The sequence below is a fragment of the Eucyclogobius newberryi genome, unplaced genomic scaffold, assembly GCF_026437365.1.
Source record: "Eucyclogobius newberryi isolate DKJ021-1_F unplaced genomic scaffold, fEucNew1.0.hap1 SCAF_6, whole genome shotgun sequence".
Classification (NCBI taxonomy): Eukaryota; Metazoa; Chordata; class Actinopteri; order Gobiiformes; family Gobiidae; genus Eucyclogobius; species Eucyclogobius newberryi.
In genome coordinates this window covers 31,127,814-31,147,818 of record NW_027316278.1, presented here as the reverse complement: position 1 = coordinate 31,147,818, position 20,005 = coordinate 31,127,814, and the positions used below count along the sequence as shown (strand labels likewise).

At 41.0% G+C, this 20,005-nt stretch overlaps 1 protein-coding gene across 4 annotated transcripts in view; it reads left to right on the top strand.

The window, feature by feature from the left end:
• Positions 1 to 20,005, top strand: part of grid2 (glutamate receptor, ionotropic, delta 2) — a 788,159-nt gene that overhangs the window by 39,379 nt on the left and 728,775 nt on the right. The window lies entirely within an intron of this gene.

Here is a 20,005-nt window from a genome sequence, read left to right as displayed (position 1 = left end):
AGCCGGGTCACGAGCCGGGTCACGAGCCGGGTCACGAGCCGGGTCACGAGCCGGGTCATGAGCCGGGTCCGCCATCTTGAATGTTTTGGAACGGGGGTGAGGAGCTACTTCTGTATCTTCAGTGTGACGCGTTAAAACCTCCGCCTGGGATTGGATAGGTAAATGGATTACCGACGATTTCATTGGCTCTGACTCTGATTCCAGACCCTTACGTATTCGAACAGAATGTGGGTGGGGCTGGCGGGTCAGGCGATATTATCACCATCCCGTTACAGCCATTCCATCCAACAATCTAAAATATATCAGGTTTTTTGTGTTACAGTGAGAGGGAGAGTAGCCGGAAAGTGTTGTCAAGTGAGAGCACCGATATGATATTAATGACAAACATGAATATCGGTTGTTTCGGGGATTATCTCGAACATTATTCAGGTGATATATATATCTTGTTTTAGATTCAAGTATTTCGACAAAGCATCAATGGACTATCAAGCCAGCCTCATGCCCCTTTAAACCCTTGTTTGGGAGATGACTGTAGACTTTTCTGTCCTGTTTTGAAGTCCTTTTTAATCGTTTTAATCATGGACGGTACATTCGATATATATTATTTAGCATTACTCCAAAACAACAATTGCGATATCATTTTTTCACACATCTCCGCAAGCTGAAGAGTACTCAATATTCACCAGAGAAATCATTTAACCATCACACGCTTGTATCTTTTTGGTTGATTGCGTTTCTGAGTATGCAAAGTACCGTATTTTCCGGACTATAAATCGCACCTTTTTTCATAGTTTTGGTCGGGGTGCGACTTATACTTATATTCATACTTATATACTTATACTTACACTCCTGAACGACTTATATGTGATATTATTTGTTATTTTCACACTTGCAACCACATTTCATACTCCAGTGCAACTTATATATGATTTTTCTTCTCTATTATGCATTTTTTGGCTGGTGCGACTTATAGTCCGGAAAATACAATAGTGTAAATGGAAGAAAAAACATTAAATAATGCGCAATATCTGCTATATTCAAAGGATAAACACACACATTTGAAAAACAAAATCATCTGAAGCAGCGGCGCAGGACATTTTTTTTTTCTAATTATTTAATATTGTCAACATTTGTGACTTGTAGATTTACTCACAGTGGGAAGAGGAACCAAAACAAGTAAGAGAACTGTTGCATTGTGAAATATATTACTCAAGTAGAAGTAACGGTCTCTGAAAAGTACTCGATTAAATGCTACATCCTTCTGATACAGCAGCTTCATGCCAAAGATAATTCAGACAAACGAGCATGTTTTGGATCGACTGGAAGAAAATGGAGGAGAGAAAGTCCCCTCGTCATCTGGGAATCAAACCTGCCATCGACACTGCGCTGCTCGGCCAGAACGGACACAGAACGCAACCCAAAAAAGAACGGTATTCACCTGCAAACGCGACACTCTAATGTGTTAAATAGCCTATTACAGCTCTCTTATGTGACATTCTGCTGCTGAAAATACTGTGCCGTAAATGTGTGACGAGGCGTTTGGGATGAGGGACTCAGCTTAATCAATAACTGTGACTCGGAAGAGAAGGAACATGAAAGAGTGCGTGGCATGGTTGGTGCCAGGCCAATCAGAGCGGCGAGGGCAGCTCCAGGGGCAGCTCCGGGGGCAGCGGTGGGTGTAACGGGCAGATAAAGAGCTTCTCTTTGCTCTCATTTAGAAGCCTGTGCAGTTGTTGGTGCCAGTATTATTATCATTAGTTGTTTCAGCAGATGTAGTGTGATGGCTCGGATGACAGAATAGCATAAAGGTCGTGTAGCAACTGTTTAAATAGCACTGAATGTGAGGCCGGACAATATGATAGAAATATAATCATCAAATATCCCCTCATATTGATCAAAAACAAATAAAACAGACTTTCAATATTAATTTCATGAACATAAACGCGACAGACTTTTAATTGTTTGCCTTCAAGACAAAAATAATTCTTCCTCTAACTTCTATAGACTTCTATAACTTATAGTTATAGTCAGACGGCTGTAGACCTCTGGATTAAAATTACCCAGTGATGAAAGCAATTTATTGCACATCAAACTAAATCATGATTAAAACACATACGAAAAGACGTTTTTATGACTAAGAAAGAGGCATTATTCAATGAAAATTTCAAAAAACTGTCATGAATAATACATTTTATTTGTAATTATGCACTAGCTAGAAACCTTCAGTCTCCATAATTCAGCCTTTATTGGTCTCAATGTACAGTAGAAGTAGTATTTAATTTTTTTATTATCATTATCATTTATAATATTTGGCCCTGCGACGAGTTGGCCACTGTCCAGGATGTACTCCGCCTAAGGCCCGAAGTCACTGGGATAGGCTCCAGTCACCCGTCACTGGATGGATGGATTATCATTTATTATCATTATTATGACAAAAATAAATAAATGGATAAAAAAGAACAGAAACAAAACCAGAAAGAGAACAACAACAGATACAATTCAAAAGACGTCCAACAAAACGATAGAAACTAAAGCGCACAAAAACCCAAACAAATGTCCCACTTTTCCCACAGTCCGTCAGATTTGTCTATTTTCCAAATTGAGTACGAATTGATTTTTTTTTTCTGTCATTTTTCTAATGTCCAGTACGTTGGTCCAGTCAATGAGTGTCGGTGCTTTGTGTCCTCCATCTTTTTGTGAGGGCCTTTTTCACTACCGTCTGGAGAATGCTCCTACGATAACTGTTTATCGTGTCCATGGCAGGAGTTCTGAAGCCCACGGTTCCGATGACAATGTTTTAAATTGTCTGTAAAACTTTATTGATCTCAATCCAAAACATCTGAGCAACAGGACACCCCAAAAGTTCTTCAATACCACAATTTCTTACGACAAACAAACATGCAACGTTTTACAACTACACCAATAATATAAGGATCATGACGATTTAATCTTTCATCCAAATTTGCTCATAAACATTTTTGTATTGTGATGCCACTGTGGAGAAGGTTAAGGGCTCCATGGTGCATTCTCATGCCGATAATGGGCCCCTGAGTTGGTTTCAGCCATACACAGGACCAAAAGTGGGACATCAAAATCCCCTCTTGGAGTTTATCTTGGAGTTTATCCGATCCGATTTTCTAGAATGGTATTGAATTGCGACGGGGAGAAGTAAACTCACGTGACATCCATAGCAATTGGAAGTTCTATTAACTACTTCTGAACACTACTGAGCTCTACCAACTGTCCCAATCAACAAACAGGGGTACTTTTCTGTCTCCCTGCGTTTGATTGGGTCTCATCGACATGCACCACTTCTGCTCGATACTCACAAACCAAATCCTGGCTCGCCATCTGGAGGAAAAGGAGTCCAAAAACCTCCAAACTTTGTCACTTAATATATTGTACACGCGACAATCATTCCCACTCTTCGGGATTTCGGGTTTCTCGGGAATGCAGTGGAATTCCAGAGTGCGCCGATTGGACGCCGTGTCGATGCTAAGTGGATGTTGAATCGATGAGTGAATGTGTCTGATTGATGGAGAGCGGAGCTTTGATAGCGAATCCATACAAGTTTGGGGGAGTTAAATGGCAGCATTCATGCCCCCTCAGCTCCCGCAGTCGCGCCGTATACGTCCCGGTGCCATTTCAGAGCCTTGTTTACATTCAATACTGCAGCTGATTGATGGCAGCTGCAAATTTGGCACACAAATACCTTTTTAATTTTCATTCTAGATGCGACAAAAGCTCATACATCTCTTTTGAAAGTTCAGAAATTCAGACAGCGAAGTGACTTGAACTTATGTGTATCAGGGACAAAAGTTACAGCATATAAAGCTTTTTTACGTTTGATACAATACAATTTTAACAGTTATGTGACACATTAAAACCTTCCTGTCCATCCAAAAAAGTGCCATCTTATCACTTATAAATGTGAGATAGAAGCAGAAATTTGAATGTATAGTTGGTGTTCACGACAGTTTAGAGCCGGATGTCTTAATTTCAGACTCTATGGTTATTCATTTCAGATACAGTGAATCATCCAAACAGAAAATGGGCTCATGGTTAACATTACGTTTATTGGGATTTGTCCACACATTTAAAAAAAGAACCTTGTGGCATAAAGTCTTCACACAACCATCATGTCAACCAGTTTTTTTGTTGGTAGTAAAAAAGTAGTTTTGTTTTGTGTCGACAGAGAAAACGTCGAGCCAAGTATTTGCAGAGATGTTAACCATAATCAAGGAATAAACTTTGGAATTTGTACAGTGAAAGTTCCAGAATTCTGACATGCAGGTTTATATTGTATTGCAACGTGTAAACTTTTGGAATAATCACTCGTTGCATTCCACTTAAATACATGATCACGTGAGACAAACGTTTCTTACAGTAAAGTGGCTGTATCGTGTCCATGTTTCCCCCAGTACACATGTACATATATATATATATATATATATATATATATATATATATATATATATATATATATATATGGTAAAATCAGCTGTCAAAGTGCACTGTTAGCATGCTAGTTGTTGTTAGCTTTACTGATTATGAACTCATCATGGGCTTGCTCTTTCACCCTTAATGGCTTTTTTATATGTTAAAAAATACAACAAAACATCGGAATAAGCACTAGGGCATTAAGCAGAGGAGACTGCAATGGACACAGGAGTTTATCAGAGGCACAACATATGGAATACACTGCCTGAGCACATCACTTTCAAAACAGAAAACACAGATAACATAGATGCAAAGAGCCTCTGTGTCCTTTGTAATAATTCAGATCTGTTATTTGTCTGTTGCCTGCAAGGTTTAATGTTTTAATGTCTTATAAAGTAAAGTTGTGTGTCTTTTGTTGAATGTTTTTAACAGAAGAAGAAATAGAGTTATTGCGCTAACTCTGGCATAATTATGTTGAAGCTACTTGCTGATACACTGATTAATATGGAGTGTCCCGATTCTAATAAATGCCCAAATAAATAAATCATGGAGAATAATTAGCGTGCAGGAAAGGGAACAATAACATTTGGCCGTTACAACTATTTAAAAAAAAAAAAAAAATCGACAGTGAAAATCAGCTGTAGCGCCTTTAAAACCAGGAGAAGCTTAGACACTACAGACGTCAAAAATCCAATAATAGTAAAGGCTGAAGCTTCCACTGGGACGGAGGAGAGATGCGGCGCGTTGCTGAAACGGCAGACAATGGAAATCCAATTCGTTCTACCACAAACAACGAGTTCGAAAATGGAAAACCCACACGAGCGAAATGCAGTGTCTCATTCGTCTTTCGCCTAAAACAGAAGCGGTTCGAAGTCTTGAGTGAAGCAGATGAAGTGGAATACGAGATTTGAGCGATTGTGGGGATTTGGAGAAGCTGTAGCATCAGAGGCGAGCGCTCGTTGCCAGGGCGCTCTTGCATCTGATCTGCAACTGATCTGGGACAAGGAGGAAATTGGACAATAGAGTTTGCTAAATACATTTCCGAGGACGGAGTACGCGTCCCCCCAGTTGTGAAATCTAGGCCTGGCACGCTGAGACGGAGGATTCTTATTCATGCACGTGTTTCAGAATAATAAATGTTGCCTCATTTTTCTCTTCCAGATGAATAGTTTATAAAAATGAATCACTGTTGACTTACAAACTGTGAGGCATTCTCTTTTTGAATTGGTAATATCGTACTAGTTTCATATTTTAAGAGGCCGATATCAAAGTTTGGAGAGGAATGCCTTTGTCTGGCGAGAAAAAATGCGCTGCGAATAATACATTAAAAAAAGATTGGTTCAGGTGTGAGGAAAGTGAGCAGCAACGCATCATGAAATATGAACAGCAGATCGTAAACGTGCACTATCTAGATTTACACATGTAGAGGAACTTTTAAGTCACAGAAAACACATGATGTCACAAGTAGAGATCCGGGGGTCTCCTGTGCTGTTTTTTTCATTTAAATGTTTTAATTTGTTTAAATTAAAGAACATATAAAAACAAAGACAGAGAAAGGCACAAAATAAAAGCAGCAGATATCCAACAAATACATAAAACCTTAAATAAAACCCTTAAAGTCCAATGTCTGTCAAATTTGTCAATTTTCTATGTAATTTATTCCATTTTACGTATATCCAGTATAATGTCAGTCCAGTCCTTGATCGTTGGTACATTTTGTGTCATCCATTTCTTTGTGAGGGCCTTTTTTGCAGCCGTGAGGAGGATGCCCCAGAGATAGCTGCTGGTTGTGTCCAGAGGTTGTGTTGTGAGGCTGCGTGTGTCCATGGCAGGAGTTCTGAGGCCCAGATACAGAGTTCTGAAATCCATTGGGATGGTGATTTCATAAATTGTTTGTAAAGCTTTGTTGATCTCAGTCCAATATTTGTGAACAACAGAACAGTCCTAAAACACATGATAGTGATTTACCTCCTGCTGCCACATCCTCTCCAACAGTCTGTATTTCCCTGTGAGTAATGGGCACTTTGACATGGGCTTAGAAAGAAACCAGACACACTTTTCCAACAGAATTCCCTCCAAACATGTGATCCCGTGGTTCTCCAATGAGACGCACATACACTTTCCCTCTCTTCATCATCCAGAACAAAGTGACTCTCTCTTTTCCATTTACTTTTTACTCCTGTACTTGTTTAAGCCCATAAATCACCACCGGACTCAATTCTGAACATGTATTGCCTCAAATCACGGCCATTACGACAGCGCGCCTACGTTAACGTGCCAGCTTTTGTTTATTTCCCCATGATAATTCCCCTTGCTGCCAGTAGATGGAGTGTCAACACCAATCACGTTGAGGGAACACTTGACTGTTTGAAAGGCATGCATGCTTTTCTGCAGTTGTAAAACACGAGATGCCAAAGGGGAGGAACTCGAGAGCGCGTTCAGAGCGCAACCGTCATCCTCTTCAGCCTCTCCATCTCCTCCACCTGGGCCAGAGGAAACGCACTCTCCCCGTTGTCTCCTTTTTATCACATGCCTGACATCCATTCGGCAGACACGCACCTCACTTATTCCGTCCGTCTGCCTGTCTCTACCGGTTGAAATGTTTTTAAGCAACAATACTCTAAATATAAAATGACACTTTCTCTTCTGCTGTCTACACGCCTCTCGACTGGCTTTGATCACGGTCCTACTCAAGCTCCAAGCCTTAAACGTGTCCGGAAAAGCGTTCAAAATAACCAAGTGTTGCTTTTGGGAACGCTTTTCCAGAGATGTTTACCAAGAGATCGCTTTTTTAAACTGTCCAAAAAAATGCAGGTGTTTTGACCTGATTTGTGTCTGACCTTTCCACAAACAAAAACTGAAACAAAGTTGAAAGTCTTTAGTGTCAGCACAAGTGAACTAATGATCTTTTTCAACTTGGCGTAAAAGCAGTAGCAGTTTTCAAGACAAAGGCGTAATTGTGTAAAGGTCTTACTTTTGTAAATGGAATAAATGGGTTTTTGAAAACATTTGAGTGGGGTTTGGGTTGCGTGTGAATCAAGCCGTTTTTCGTGATGTATTGATTTATTTATTAGTACTTTTTATTGTTGGTGAACCCATCTAATACCTTTGTTGTCTCTTCTATATCAGACAATAGGTAAGAGATGATGTAAATCCCTTGTTTCAAACGATGATTGGTTTGACATGTCTTAAGAGCTGTTGTCCTTACGTGTGGTCAACCTGACATGGTGACCCCGTGCCCCCCACTGACCACAGGTTGTCGAAGTGTGTCCCATGTGAGGGAAACTCAAAATGCTCCCTTGTTTCGAATTGAACGTTTTCTCGTTTTCTGACCCGGCGTTTGTGTTTCCCGGACCCCTGGTTACTGATCCGTGTATTGTTCAATCACGCCGTTCCACTGCCGTCCAGTTCTGGTTAGCACAGAACTGCTCTCGGGACATTTTGCATCATCTTACCTTTTGTCTGACATAGAAGAAACAACAAACGTATTCTACTAGACAAAGGCAAGATGAATATTCTTAATATTCTTCTTATTAAAAAATTGCATCTAGTGAAATCTGATCTGTTAAAAGCTCTCGTTGGGACGGTTGTTGAGAATTACTATAGGGACGGATAAAACCAATATCAAATAAACAATAAATAAATAAAGAAGTCGGAGCCGTGAGCGTGGAGTGTTGGCGGTTCACTTTACTTAACTTTGTCACTCAATTGAGTTGATTTTCAAATGGCATATTTCTTGCACAAAACAGTCTCATTTCGAGTTATATCCATGAGTGATGAAACATTTGGCTTTGGAAAATAAATCAACAATTCATAATAACATATTCTACTCTTTAAATTGTCATAATTAAGTTCAATTTATTTTTCTAACGCCCAAAACCTTGACAGCGGTTGTCTCGAAGGGCGAGGCCATGAATAGCCCCCTGCAAAATGACGACATCAGTCCATTCTTCACTAAATGTCTTTGATAGGAGTCTTTATAGTTAGCATATTGTTCCTGACCCTCTTCCTTTCAGCTAATATGAACTGTGACGGGTTTAATCTGCAGGAGTCTTAAATGCACAATCAGGTGTCTCTCTCTATGACATTATAAATCTAAGATCCATAAAGCAATCCGCCTTGTGATATAAATGTGATTTAGCGCTGCCTGTCAGTTTTATACACCGCCTGCACTCTCACGCAAATTGTTTTCAAAGTTTCTGCACGCGTCCCTAATCACTCCTGCCTAAGGTTAACTGGCCGTTCAAATTAGCACGGTCATCTAGACACTTGTGACTAATAAGAGACAAAAAAAAGCTAATTTATTTCATCATAAAACATACTGTCTTGGTTGAGTAATCCTGTCCCTCCAGAGCTGAAAACGCTTGGTTTGACTGCATTTTGTATATTTTTGAGGCGCACTATGCAACTTTTCCAGACCATCTGCTGTTCTCCTTGGAGTTATTATTCCTTTTTCCACAGAACATACCGAAAAACTTATCTTTGGCATTCATTTCATTATGTTTTTGTTGCTTAATCAATCTTGTCGCCCAATGAAGGCAGTAAAAATCATAGATAAAAGGGTTTAATTTAACCTATAATGGTATATTTGTGGTGCTAATAAGAATGAATGAGCTATTTCAAGATGTATTCACATTAGTTTGGTAGAACATGGGCATTAGATAAAGTGCAAATACAAAAATGTCAAACTATCAAAGTATTCATAACAAAATTATGATTAAAAAGTGCATTTCCCTAATGATTTGTATGAGTTCTGGATGTTGGTTACAAAATGTTACCATGGTGACGTCCATCTCTAGCCTATGTTGTAACTCATTGGCGTTGCCTCTCTACAGACCTAAAGCATAGCCTGGTAATAGCTCCTGCTTGTCTCCATAGAGATAAATACCTTTAATGCCATACTGCCAAAGCCTCAACATCACCATGGAGACGAGCAGGTCACGTAACCATCTCATCAAATGATGGTCACATTGAAAGCACTCCATACTTCTTCAAAGGACAACTCAGTGCTATTGTATTTAGCCCCATTTAATCTTATTTCCTGTTCAACGAGCCAGCAGGTGGAGTCCTCGCACAATGTCTTTATTTTGTGATGGAAACAGTTTTAAAAGTCGAGATGTTTCGCCTTCCACCCAAAAGTCATTTCCAATCTGATGGGAACGGTTTCTGCAGCAGCATTTATACTCTCCTGAGCGGCAATTAGTCCCACCCCAAAGGGAGGAGTTATAACTGAAACAGAATAATCCCACCTCTTCCTCACGGGGGTGGTTTGATTTCCGCCAAGGTTTTAGGATGCTATTGTTGACTGAAGGGAGATTGTATTTCAGACCACCATTTCTATTTAAAAGGTTTTATTTCTTAACAAAATAAAAAGCTTATTTTATTCTTTTTTCAATCCATATCTTCCCCTTTCTTCAAACATGTGATTTGTGGCGTTTAGATGAAGTTGAACCGCTGATTGTAAACCAGAATTTGAGTGCCTTCTGTGTTGATTAGATTAGATTAGATGATTAGATTAGATTAAACTTTATTGTCATTGCACAGAGTACAGGTACTAAGACAACGAAATGCAATTAGCATCAACCAGAAGTGCAAAACAGCAGTTAAAGTGCAGAGTATGTAAAGTGAATTCAGTGAATAAATACAAAATGTACAGTAGGGGACAGTAGGGGACAGTAGGGGACAGTAGGGGTATGAGCAGTAAAAGTAAAAACTAACAGAAGAAGGTGGTTTGTAGATAAGTAACAAGGAAGGCTGGCAGCAGTAGAGGGAGGTAGTGCTAATGATAAGTAAGAAGAGATGAAGAAGAATACACATAATATACAGTTCAGTCAAGGTTCAGTGGCTGTAATTTGCGCTTTTTCCTTACACCTGATTCTTGCTTCTCAGACATATAATAATTATTTGAAGTTGTATAATGTGAATATCAAAATCTAAGGGTGCATTCCTGGTTTGGTCAGATTAGTCCTGATCTGTCCTTGAAAAATAATGTTCCAGATCTAGTCCAGTCAGTCCTGGTTTTGTCCAAGATTAGTCTCAAAGTGTGCGCAAGCTTGAACTCACCTTGTATGATCTTCGGAAGTCGTTTCAAAAAACAACCATAGATAATGACCATAGAGTAGCCTGTTCCTTCAGCTCATAGGATCATCTTTGGAGCTCGTTATAGGGCGTTAACGTTAGAAAGCAACGTGTCGGTGTAATCCCTCATTTCGTTAGAAAGCAACGTCTTTACTCTTGTGCTTTCGTAGAACTGTCCCTTTCTGTGGTCGTGAATGAGAGCAATCATCTCAGATCCAGCCTTCAGCGCATTAACCGCGCCGAGTAATTCAGCTCTCCCAATAAGCCTTTATAACGGATGGCATTTCCGTCCACGCGTCCAACATTCACTGCACTTTTATTGCGACCAAAGCAAATAGGCTATTGGCGATCTCCTGACTCCCTCGCCATCGCTCCTCAGAACGCACTCCCGGCCCGGCACATATCTCAGCTCTTGTTAAGCTTTCTCTCATAAAGTTTAATGTTAACTGTAACAAGATGTCAAGGTCACGCGCGGTAATGTAGGAGGCGAGCGATTGCACAACAGCAAGCGATGGAGCCCTATCGCGGAGGTCTGCTGAAACGTTAATGGAATGGATTGCTCACGCTCGGTTTACTATAGTACACGTAGTATATATTGTACACACTGGTCTCGGTTCATTGTAAACAAAGGTGTCTTCAGTCATTCGTCCATGTAAACTCGCGAACAATGACGCTATTTGAGATTAGCGAGGCAATATGTAAGTAACGAGAAGGGATGTTAAAGTGAGGAGGAGATGGAGAGGGGAGGAGGCTTCTGGGTATTTGTATGTTATTATCACCTTTCATTGTAGAGAAACTTACAAGAAAGCTGTGTGTAAGAAGTAATATTAGGGTTCACGCTTGTCGTTGTTTCAGTCCTTGGAATTGTGTCCATATCTGTCCTGATGTGGACTTGTATCGGTCCTGTTCTAGTCCTCGTTTTGTCCTCATTTAGTCCCCGTTTAGTCCTTGTTGTGTCCATGTTTAGTCCTCGTTTAGTCCTTGTTTAGTCCTCATTTAGTCCTTGTTGTGTCCATGTTTAGTCCTCGTTTAGTCCTTGTTTAGTCCTCATTTAGTCCTTGTTGTGTCCATGTTTAGTCCTCGTTTAGTCCTTGTTTAGTCCTCATTTAGTCCTCATTTAGTCCTTGTTTAGTCCTGATCTAGTCCAGGTTTAGTTTGAGGTTTGGTGCCAACTCTGAGGTGGTGATTCACTTGCAGATCTTTGGCGAACTCACTTGTCCCGTACAAATCCTTAGATTAAAAATTAAATAATAAGTAGATTAATACAAATTTTGGTCAACCGATAAATCAACTAAACGACTTGAGTCTGTAGTAAGTCCTGCCCTAGAAATTTTAAAGATTTTAATCCAGAGTGGAGTTATTTATTGCACTGTTCTGCAAACCACTTTATTTTTTGTTGCATTTTTATGAAGAATATTTTGTGATATGCAATGACTACTGAAATATCAGTAGTATTGCCATATCTCAATATACTTTGTAATACAATAACTTAAAAAAAAAAAAAACAAGGCTTACTGTATATAGGATTAGTAGTAGTTTTATTCTTTACTTTATTATTTTGACGTTTTTAAAACAAATTATTGACAATAAATCTTTCCCTGCATGTCCAATCATTTACAAGCAGCATTTGAATTTAGTCCTTCAGTTCATTTTTCTCGTTTCAGTGACAAATCATTTAACTTGATCTGGTTATTAGCTCATAAATACACTCAGCAGCAAGTCAATAAATCTAAAGCTAGTACTTCTTACGCAAATGAAGATGAACTTTCTACATTCAAGTGGCATATTTGCAGTTCGCTTCCGTTCCTCTGTCTCCCCATACTTCACCAGCAACACGTCATCTCTCATTTACATACACCATTGCAGACATTTGTCCCAATAGAGAGCTCATAAAGCAGATATAAGACTACGCAGTAAATCACAGCCGCCCAATCTGCAGCAAGTGAAATGAAAAGTGCAACGGGCCAAAGCAAAGACTGCAGCTTTTTCATTCTATGTATATTTAGGTGGAGAACGATAATAGGTTCATATTTTGGAATTGGATGGTGTTCATATTTCACATGCAGTCTGGGTCTAAAAATACATGGGCACTATAGGTTTGGTTCGGTTGAAGTACAAATTATTTAGAGATGTGTTCTTAAAAATGGACAAAGACGGTTTAATTATGCTATGAAATCATTCTCTCATCATTCCGTGGGTGGCAGAAAAATTAGGATCAAAGTCACATCAAATACATGTGGAAAATAAAAAAACTAAAGTTCAGAAATATCAATTTGAAGCTTTTTCTTATTTACTAAAATGTTTTTTATTGCACAATTTGTTTTATTTTGCTTAATTGTTTGGGGTTAAAACTTTAATAAATCAGGCTACGATATAAACAAATAGCTTATACAGTTGTTAAAAAAAAACAAAAAACTGAAAAATAAACCAAAAAAAACAGTGTGATTTTATTTATTTTCAGTTTGGGTTGTTTTTTGCACTAAAAATGTATAAAACCTGTGTCCTTACTATGAGCGGGCTTGCATCTCCACAGACCTGACTCACACTTGGCCTTTTCTAGCTTCTCCTGCTCGTTTAAATGAAAAAAAAACTATTAAAATAACATCTTTAGGTGCAGATTGGACGCTAGTTATTTCCACGTGAAAACTTTCATGCTGCGAGAAGAACAAACTGAGCAGAAAAAGAGTGTCTACAGGCGAGGTGGACATACATCTTTCTGGACATTGAGATTGATTGACAGTTTGCTTCGTATTCAAACCGAGTCAATGTCAATTTCCAGACTTATTGACTATTTCTGTCGATACTAGGCCAATTGAGCTGTTTCCCTCGCTGCCCACGTTAACCACAGTGAAAGCCCTGCCCTGCCGAGTCCCGCGACGGATCATGTTTTTAAATCTGCACGGATAAATTATAATCTAGTGCCATCTTCAATGTGTCTTCTCCGTAAATGGATTTCGGTGCGATTGCCCGACGGAGCGCCAAAGATAACCTCGTCTCAGCCTCATTCCAGCGCAACCGCCATGAACTCTATTTCGGTTGGCCTGATTAGTGCTGTGCAGCTATCCCGGCTCCTGCGCCCATATTCAGATTCAGGGCAGCGTGTGCGTGTGTGTGTGTGCGTGCGTGCGTGCGTGCGTGCGTGTGTGTGTGTGTGCGTGCGTGCGTGCGTGCGTGCGTGCGCGTGCGTGCGTGCGTGTGCGTGCGTGCGTGCGTGCGTGCGTGCGTGTGTGTGCGTGCGTGCGTGTGCGTGCGTGCGTGTGTGTGTGTGTGTGTGCGTGCGTGCGTGTGTGCGTGCGTGCGTGTGTGTGTGTGTGTGCGTGCGTGCGTGTGTGTGCGTGCGTGCGTGCGTGCGTGCGTGTGTGTGTGTGTGTGCGTGCGTGCGTGTGTGTGCGTGCGTGCGTGTGTGTGTGTGTGTGTGTGTGTGCGTGCGTGTGTGTGTGTGCGTGCGTGCGTGTGTGTGTGGCTCTGCAAACACCTGCTTGGCAAACACGTAAGGCAAATACAGCAGTTTGCCTGGATTATTGTCTTTTCTAGAAAACATGTGCCTGGAATCATCTCTGAACCTTTAAATTAAAAGAGAAAAATAGTAACACATTTACATTCTTCTTCTTCTGTGTTTTATGGTGGTTGGGATCCAAGTGTTACATTACCGCCACCGACTGTAGTTGTGCGTCTTCGACTTTATTCTTTAGACTTTATTCCTCAGACCTCAGACATCTACTTTCCCCTCAACAGTTTCTTCTTCTTCCTCTTCTTTGGTGTTTTATGTTTTCCAAGTGATATATTACCGCCACCTACTGTTGTTAAACTTAAGACTTTTTCTTTAGACGTTATTCTTCAGACTTCAGTACTTCTTTGTACTTCAAAAAGTTTGTTGAGACAATCACAAACAAATAATTAAAATTGTTCATTGTGTTTTTTACATTAAGTTCCCTCCATCAGAGATTATGACATCAAAATTAGAACGTGGCCGCAACCTATTCTATACAAGCTCTGAAGTCAATAAATGGAAAAAAATGCAATACATATTTACGGAGAAGTGAAAATGCACGTGTTTTACATCAATTGAGCAGGTATTTATGTAGAAAAGTTAAAGAATCTGTAGATAATGACAGGAAGTGACATCACACCAGGGACACTCGTTCCAGTCAACGTTTATGCATAATTTACACCAAATAAACGACTTTTTTGACATTCTAAACCTTAATTCAACACAAATAAAGTCACTCTCATATATTTTTTATTTGTTACATGAAAAAAAGTGACATCAGATGAGTTTTTGCCCAGTGTTTGCAGAATAATTTCCTCGTGTGACGTCATCAATTAAACACAGGAAGTGAAATTGTAAACCTAAAAAAATGTGTTTGGGATAACATTTTTATAATTTTTAGCAACATTTTAAATGTATAAATCTTAACGGAATTTTAGTTCAATGAGTAGTCCAATAAGCACTTTAAAATGTCTGGTCATAACATGGACCTCGAGGCCAAACAGTGTCTATGGCAGGTTTTTCTAATTATTACTTAGTTTGGGGGAATATAAACAGATTTACATCAGTCCAGGGGCAGTTTGTAAAGAAAAACTGAAAAATAAAAGTTGAAAATTGCAGGAAGTAGTGTTGATTTCTAAAACAGAACTATGTCTAAGTCTATGTCGTATAACATTACATTGAAAATGCAGGACAATTTTCATGCAATTGACATTTTTAGACAGTTTACATAATCATAATCAAATTAGTATTTAATAAAGTAAAGGTCATTTGCCAAATCATGATTATTCTGTAATTATGGATTTTGGCCCTTGTTTACATGGTTACTAGGTAAAAGTTGTGGAATTGCCTTGATCACATCTGCTGCTCAAGTCCAACCAGGAAGTAACAATATATACTTCAAACTTTCAGTACATTTTTAAATATGAGCATGTTCACTACGTTTTAGTGAAATGTGCAGTCTGACCTGTCATCATGCACTTTAACTGTAGTATATCTAATTGTGCTCGCGGCTCTGCCTCGGGCCCAGCCAGAACTGCTAAAAATAATATGCCATGTTTATGCGGTAGCATTACAGGAAAAAAATTTACATATATATTTTCTAGCCCAAAGGCAGCTTAAGCGTAGATACATTTGACAAATTAACCAAGATTTGAGTGATTGAAAAGTGATTCCTAGCTTAGTTTGTTGAATGTCTCTCCCCGCTATTCACTCTTCTGCCCCATTACGTTGCATGCATCTGTCCCGTCCAATAAAGCCCACTTCAAACAAATCTTTAAAAAAAGCAAAGACATGGCGGCGTACCTGCCCATGGGAACTTTTTTAAACATGACAAATGACACAAAAAGAGAATCCTGTGCTGTTGATCAGAGTTAGTCGTTTGGACACACACGCTCCTCCAATAAAGGCCTGGGATTGGTCGTCGACAAACTTACACCAGGCAAGTCAAGGCAAGTCGATTTGTAGAGCACAATTCATACAAGGCAATTCAAAGTGCTTCACACAACAGGAAAAAAAAAACATGTCCGAGATGTACTTTGGTGCTAGGCCATTGAGAGACTTGTACACAAGCTACTGGAGACAAAATGTAAAGTACAGTGTCCAAACCAGACGGTGAAAAGCTGCTGATGTCATTGACTTAACGTGGATGTGACACTTCAAGTCCATTAGTACATGATTTGTTGACAGGCCGGTTCCAGACCGCTCCTGCTTAGAAGACCGTGGGATATAAAGAAAGCAGTTAGCTCGCGTTACCTGACGTATAGAGAAGGGGCAGGTAAAGCCCAAACCGGAGCACCATCCATAATGCATGTGCTGTGCTGCGGTGCGTGTAAACACTGTGCACATGTTAGATGAACTCACACTGACCCACTGACACCGTGTGGGAGAAGCACGGACGCTTGAACCGGTTCGTTCCAGGCAAACCTCGCCTTAAAGTCTTCTTGAATTCACAATCTTCATCTAGTTTACATTCATTTGCTTTGCATTAGTATACTTTTTTTTCCCTTTACCGTTTTCCTTTTTTAAAATATTTTTTTGTCGCTGATTTCAAGCTATATTTTGAACTACATTTTTAGAAATAGCCATGAGCCCTGACCAGCCAAGACCACACTTTTCTTACACTATATTAAAGTGTGCAGTCTGGGCTATAGTCTTTTTTCCCAGAGTTCAGATGGGTGGGATTGACAGGCATCCGATAAATAAAATAAACGGCTATAATATTCCACATTTCATTGAAGAATGTTCCAGAGAAATGTTTTAACCTTCTATTTCCACGCACGCACTGCCTAAAGAAAGTTATATGGCAACACTGCGTAACTTTCTGGAGGTCGTACGTGACTTTATATAAGACATCACAAAAAGTTTCTTCAGTTAAATCGATTTTGCAACGTACTGCCTCCCTGTAATCTCAACCTCGGTGTTGATCTGAGAGTTTTTGAATGCATTCTTCCCATCCGTTTGTAAAGTCTCTGAAGTCAAATGTTCTAAATGTTGCTCTGCTGCAGCGGGCCCCGGAGTGGGTAAAGCACTTAACCCTTTGCCTGCGCGCTCACTGGTCCGTGTGAGAAGACGCAGGTTCAAACCGAGTTTAGATAAGGCGCGGTGGCACTACAAGGCAGCTCTCCCACCGGAACGTCACCATTAAGTGTTAATTGTTCCTTGTTTCATTCAGACGCCTTTAAGTGATGGTGTTTTGTGTTTGTTTTTACTACGCATTTATTAAAGACATTTCAGAGCGTTGTTGCCTTCACTATGAAGCATCCGTCATTTAACGTCATGTTGACAATAGTAATGGTGCTAATTTTCTTTTGCCAGAAATTACAAGTCATTAGACATTTAAATGTTAAAATGGAAAGTCCTTTTTTTTTACATATAACCCTATATTTTACAAATTACCTTCAAGAACATACTTTTCATTCATTCATGCACCTTTTTTAACATCTGTGCATATTATTATTGGTGCAAATGTGAATGACGCATGTAGTAAACAAGAACGTAAACACACATAAGAAGTTATGACGAATAATGACAATGAATGTTCAGTAGCCTTTTCATAAAACGAAGCCTGTTGTTGTTTCCTTCATTTGAACCTACACTGCGCTCGTTGTGAATGTATCGGCAGAGGAATATGCATCCTGCACGATTGTCCAGGTCTGATGCGCACGGACACTGGGACATGTTGGAACCCTGCAGGCGTTCGTCTGGAGCCAGTGAGAAGATGAATGTGGGGCCAAGGATCGCCAGGAGTTTATGATAAACAACTTCTCGAAAGCAGAGTTTGAAACGGGATAAAAGGACAACATGGACACGCTCGTAACTGTGGAGACACCCCGGGACAAGAGGAGGAGGTGAAGAGCGCCTCCTCTTGTGTCAAAAGCCTGCTCCTCCTGTGTCAAAAGCCTGCTCCTCTTGTGTCAAAAGCCTGCTCCTCCTGTGTCAAAAGCCTGCTCCTCCTGTGTCAAAAGCCTGCTCCTCCTGTGTCAAAAGCCTGCTCCTCCTGTGTCAAAAGCCTGCTCCTCCTGTGTCAAAAGCCTGCTCCTCTTGTGTCAAAAGCCTGCTCCTCCTGTGTCAAAAGCCTGCTCCTCCTGTGTCAAAAGCCTGCTCCTCCTGTGTCAAAAGCCTGCTCCTCTTGTGTCAAAAGCCTGCTCCTCCTGTGTCAAAAGCCTGCTCCTCCTGTGTCAAAAGCCTGCTCCTCTTGAGTCAAAAGCCTGCTCCTCCTGTGTCAAAAGCCTGCTCCTCTTGTGTCAAAAGCCTGCTCCTCCTGTGTCAAAAGCCTGCTCCTCTTGTGTCAAAAGCCTGCTCCTCCTGTGTCAAAAGCCTGCTCCTCCTGTGTCAAAAGCCTGCTCCTCCTGTGTCAAAAGCCTGCTCCTCCTGTGTCAAAAGCCTGCTCCTCTTGTGTCAAAAGCCTGCTCCTCTTGTGTCAAAAGCCTGCTCCTCTTGTGTCAAAAGCCTGCTCTTCTTGTGTCAAAAGCCTGCTCTTCTTGTGTCAAAAGCCTGCTCCTCTTGTGTCAAAAGCCTGCTCCTCTTGTGTCAAAAGCCTGCTCCTCTTGTGTCAAAAGCCTGCTCTTCTTGTGTCAAAAGCCTGCTCTTCTTGTGTCAAAAGCCTGCTCCTCTTGTGTCAAAAGCCTGCTCTTCTTGTGTCAAAAGCCTGCTCTTCTTGTGTCAAAAGCCTGCTCCTCCTGTGTCAAAAGCCTGCTCCTCTTGTGTCAAAAGCCTGCTCCTCCTGTGTCAAAAGCCTGCTCCTCTTGTGTCAAAAGCCTGCTCCTCCTGTGTCAAAAGCCTGCTCCTCCTGTGTCAAAAGCCTGCTCCTCTTGTGTCAAAAGCCTGCTCCTCTTGTGTCAAAAGCCTGCTCCTCCTGTGTCAAAAGCCTGCTCCTCCTGTGTCAAAAGCCTGCTCCTCCTGTGTCAAAAGCCTGCTCCTCCTGTGTCAAAAGCCTGCTCCTCCTGTGTCAAAAGCCTGCTCCTCTTGTGTCAAAAGCCTGCTCCTCCTGTGTCAAAAGCCTGCTCCTCTTGTGTCAAAAGCCTGCTCCTCCTGTGTCAAAAGCCTGCTCCTCTTGTGTCAAAAGCCTGCTCCTCCTGTGTCAAAAGCCTGCTCCTCTTGTGTCAAAAGCCTGCTCCTCTTGTGTCAAAAGCCTGCTCCTCCTGTGTCAAAAGCCTGCTCCTCTTGTGTCAAAAGCCTGCTCCTCCTGTGTCAAAAGCCTGCTCCTCTTGTGTCAAAAGCCTGCTCCTCCTGTGTCAAAAGCCTGCTCCTCTTGTGTCAAAAGCCTGCTCCTCCTGTGTCAAAAGCCTGCTCCTCTTGTGTCAAAAGCCTGCTCCTCTTGTGTCAAAAGCCTGCTCCTCCTGTGTCAAAAGCCTGCTCCTCTTGTGTCAAAAGCCTGCTCCTCCTGTGTCAAAAGCCTGCTCCTCTTGTGTCAAAAGCCTGCTCCTCTTGTGTCAAAAGCCTGCTCCTCCTGTGTCAAAAGCCTGCTCCTCCTGTGTCAAAAGCCTGCTCCTCTTGTGTCAAAAGCCTGCTCCTCCTGTGTCAAAAGCCTGCTCCTCTTGTGTCAAAAGCCTGCTCCTCCTGTGTCAAAAGCCTGCTCCTCTTGTGTCAAAAGCCTGCTCCTCCTGTGTCAAAAGCCTGCTCCTCTTGTGTCAAAAGCCTGCTCCTCCTGTGTCAAAAGCCTGCTCCTCCTGTGTCAAAAGCCTGCTCCTCTTGTGTCAAAAGCCTGCTCCTCCTGTGTCAAAAGCCTGCTCCTCCTGTGTCAAAAGCCTGCTCCTCTTGTGTCAAAAGCCTGCTCCTCTTGTGTCAAAAGCCTGCTCCTCTTGTGTCAAAAGCCTGCTCCTCTTGTGTCACACAGCTTTACTCCTTGTTGTCTTTGTGGCATTCGGGTGGTACTATAAATGTTTTAAACTAATTTAAATTAAATAAAGATAAAGAAAATAAAACCAACAACGCCACCGGGCTTACACCCGGAAAACTAACTAAAAGGACACACAGATTCGTTCTTGATTATACAGA